The sequence below is a fragment of the Triticum aestivum genome, chromosome 7A, assembly GCF_018294505.1.
Source record: "Triticum aestivum cultivar Chinese Spring chromosome 7A, IWGSC CS RefSeq v2.1, whole genome shotgun sequence".
Lineage (NCBI taxonomy): Eukaryota > Viridiplantae > Streptophyta > Magnoliopsida > Poales > Poaceae > Triticum > Triticum aestivum.
Window position 1 is genome coordinate 584,017,342 of NC_057812.1, and position 4,331 is coordinate 584,021,672.

The window sequence follows — 4,331 nt, forward strand, 5'->3', positions numbered from 1 at the left end:
TCGAGTCCTCATGGATGGCGGCAGCAGCCTGAACCTGCTTTACCAGGACACAGTGCACAAAATGGGTATAGACCCCTCAAGGATCAAACCCACAAAAACGACCTTTAAAGGCGTCATTCCAGGTGTAGAGGCCCATTGCACAGGCTCAATTACACTGGAAGTGGTCTTCGGATCCCCGGATAACTTCCGAAGCGAAGATTTAATCTTTGATATAGTCCCGTTCCGCAGTGGCTATCATGCACTGCTCGGGCGAACCGCATTTGCGAGATTCAATGCGGTACCGCATTATGCATACCTCAAGCTCAAGATGCCAGGACCTCGGGGGGTCATCACAGTTAATGGAAACACAGAGCGCTCTCTCCGCACGGAGGAGCACACTGCAGCCCTCGCAGCAGAAGTGCAAAGCAGCCTCTCAAGGCAATCCACCAGTTCGGTGTTTCAAGACCCGGACACCTTCAAGCGCGCTCGGAGTAATCGGCAACTAGACCGCCTGGCACGATCTGAGCTCGCGTAGCAATGCAGCCCCCACTCCAGCCCAAGCCAGACGGCGAAATTCGTGCCACGCGTACATAATTACGCATTAAAAATACCATGGGCACAGGCGGGGAGGGGCACAACTATGGCACGCCCCAATACGCGGCTTAAACCGCACTAGGGGCTCCCCGCTTTGTTATTTTTCTCTTTCAGGACTTTAATCTCTGGAAACCCTGTCCGGTAGCATGATTGCCGAACACATGATGTAGCAACCAAGGAGGTAGAAAGCTACGTCACACCATGGAACTCCCAGGTGGATTACGATAACGGGTGAAATATTTGCTTTAATACTATTCCTCAGCTTGCCCTTGGAAGGGACATAGTCCTACTTTTTGCTTATCGCACTATCTGTATCATTCTGCTTTAACGCACCATTTTGAATAAACAATGCATAGCATTAAGACTATTATTGCATTCTTATTTTTTATATATGTGTTCATTAATGATGCCTTGCAACCGTACACTTTGGTACGGCCAATACACCAGGGGCTTAAGTACCCCACAAATATGGTGTGAGAAGTCCAAACACTTTCACAAGTGCGGCACCCCGAACTTATAGCATTATATTCAGCTCCGAATCATGTCTTTGGTCAAATGTTGGGTTTACCCGGCTCCTATGTTTTGGTACCTTACGTTTCGCTCTATCGGCTAAGGTAGCACTAGGAAAACTACTGCGATTGTGCCCCGGTTCTGCTGGGCTAAGCTCCTCAGTAGAGAAAGCTAAAACTGACTGTCATGATAAGGCGAGAGACTGGTCGTTGTTCGACGAGGTTTCGATTCCCTAAAGACCTATGCCACTTAGAGCGAGGATCCGGTCCTGTCCGACTTAGGGGCGTGTATCGCGCCCCGAATTCGGCCTTCCGAATACTAGGGGCTTCGCCGAAATGTAAAATTATAGAATTCTATGGCTAAGTGAGAGTGATAAAGCATTATTAGTCCGGTTGCCTTGTTCGCTGTGCTGAGCACCTCCCTCGCAGGACCCAAAAATGGGAACAAGAGTGGTCAGGTTTATCCCAAACACCCTAGCACTCGCGGCATGGGGGCAAAAGCCGGGGACTAGCCATCTCTCAGATTGGATAAATAGCCAAACAGAAGGTAATATTTTAAATTCAAACAAGCGTTGCATAGCGCATATGAAACAAGTTTTCATCATACAGGATCACTCAAGCAAGTTTACTCAAATATTACATCCATTGGATATTCGTCCGCTACAAGACGGGCACCCTTTAGGACACCCTCATAATAAATTTCGGGGGTGCGATGCTCCTTGCCCTGCGGTGGTCCTTCCTTGATCAGCTTCATGGCGTCTAGCTTGGCCCATTGCACCTTCACACGGGCGAAAGCCCGGCGTGCACCTTCGATGCAGACGGGCCGCTTGACAACTTCCAGCCATGGGTAGGCATCCACAAGCCGCCTCACCAGGCCGAAGTAGCTGTTCAGAAGGGCGTCGCCAGGCCACAGCCGGACTATAAGGCCCTTCATGGCCTGTTCGGCCGCCTTGTGTAGCTCGACCAGCTGCTTTAGCTGATCGCTCAGAGGCATCAGGTGTTCGGTCCCAGTATACTAAGACCAGAACAGCTTCTCCGTTGAGCTTCCCTCCTCGGCCTGGTAAAACTGTGCGGCATCTGACACGCTGCGGGGCAAATCTGCAAATGCTCCTGGAGAGCTCCGGATTCAGGTAAGTAATAGGTAATTTACTTTCACACGCTTGCTTTGCATATAGAATGCCTTACCCGCCGCTATTTTCTTCATCGTGTCAATCTCCTGGAGGGCCTTTTGGGCTTCGGCCTTGGTACTCTTTGCGTTCTCGAGGGCCGCGGCAAGCTCAGACTCTCACGTCTTCAAGTCAAGCTCCAACGCCTCGTGCTTCATCACGAGTGCCTGGAGCTCTTGTTGCACCTCGCCCACCCGAGCCTCTTGCCTTTCCCGCTCGGTGCGCTCTTTGGCCGCTTTATCTTCGGCCTCGGACAATTCTTGCTTTAGGGTCGCCACTTCGGTCATGGCCCCTGGCAAATTCATGATGATCCTGTCATTTTGCAATCGCATTCTTTTTATACATATCCATAGACTAGGTACTACTTACGTTTGTTCTCCTCGAGCTGCCTCTTGGCAAGGCTGAACTCGTCCTTGGACCCTTTAAGGTCCTGCTTCAGTGCGGCGACCTCCGCAGTCAGTGCGGCAGAGGCCAGCAGCGAAGCCTACATACACATATTGACATACTTATATTAGACTCCTGCGATATTGTTTGATCCTCAGTTCGGCTTTTCTTTGTGAACACCGAACAGAGCATCAGGGGCTACTGTCTATGCGGTAATATTTTTCCTATATTTTAAACACTTACCTCAAAGCCTGTTAGAAGGCTGGCACATGCTTCAGTTAATCCGCTCTTGGCGGACTGAACCTTCTGGACCACCGCACTCATAAATAGTACGGTGCTCCTCATCGATGGAAGCGCTGCGAAGCGCTCCCAGCAGATTGTCCGGCACCTCTGGATGGACAGAGGTTAAAGGCACATGTGTCTTGCCCCTCTTGGAAGGAGGCCGCCTGCCCGAGTCCGGAACCTCTGGAGGTTCCGGTGTGGTGTTCGGCTGAGGGCCGAACTCGGAGCCCTCAGGGGCCTTGTTCCCTCTGCTCCCAGAGTCCGGAAGGTCGCCTTGAGGCGCCTTCGGGACTGTCTCCCCTCGACCCGGTGCCTCCTCAGACAATACCTCGGCATCGTCCGCCGGGCAAGGGGAGGTGGCGGTCGGAAGTGGATCGCTATCCATATCCGACGAGCCCAGGGAGTCGTCCGACGAAACGTCGATACTGGCTCATGGCGGCCTGCATAATCATATTCGGTGTTAGGGGAAGCAATGCGACAAAGGAATGCTATGAGTTACTCTGGTATCCGAATACTTACGATTTCGCCAGGGGCTTGGCCCTGAGCAGCCACTCGTCTTCGCCTTCGGCGGCGGTGGTGGAATGTCCGGAAGGAGAGTCCTTCCCTTCTTGGACCCTTCGGCCTCCCCAGTTGGGGCGGCCTTCCTTTTCTTGTCTCCCCCAACTGAAGGGGGAGCATCTTCTTCCTCCTGCTCGTCTTCAGGGGAGGAGTGTGTCACAGAGTTATCGGATGATGAGTCCGATGACGCCTGGCATCGGGAACTCTTTCGGGTTCCCTTGGCCTTCTTGGTCTTGTCCGGCACCTTGTAAGGAGCCGGAGTTAGCATCTTCATCAGGAGAGCATCTGCTGGGCCTTCGGGCAAAGGAGCCGGACAGTCGATCTGTCCGGCCGTCTCCTGCCAGTCCTGTCAAAGGTACGGGAGCTTAGATCCCGCATAGAGTCAAACTATGAAAAATCAGTATCCTGTGAGGGGTAAAACAGTTTACCACGCTGGGTTGGCACTTCGCGCAGAATCCGCGATCCTTTGTAGTGGGAGGGGGAACCTCGGCACCCTTGAATAGCACCTTCTAGGCATCCTCGTGAGTTGTGTCAAAGAGCCTGTTCAGAGTTCGGTGCTGGGCCGGGTCGAACTCCCACAAGTTGAAAGCCCGTTGTTGGCACAGGAGGATCCGGCGGATGAGCATGACCTGGACTACGTTGACGAGTTTGAGCTTCTTGTTCACCATGTTTTGAATACATGTTTGGAGTCCGGTCAGCTCTCCTGAACTACCCGAGGACAGGCCCTTCTCTTGCCAGGAGGTGAGCCGCGTGGGGATGCCAGATCGGAACTCGGGGGCCGCTGCCCATTTAGGGTCACGTGGCTTGGTGATGTAGAACCACCCCGATTGCCACCCCTTTACGGTCTCCACGAAGGAGC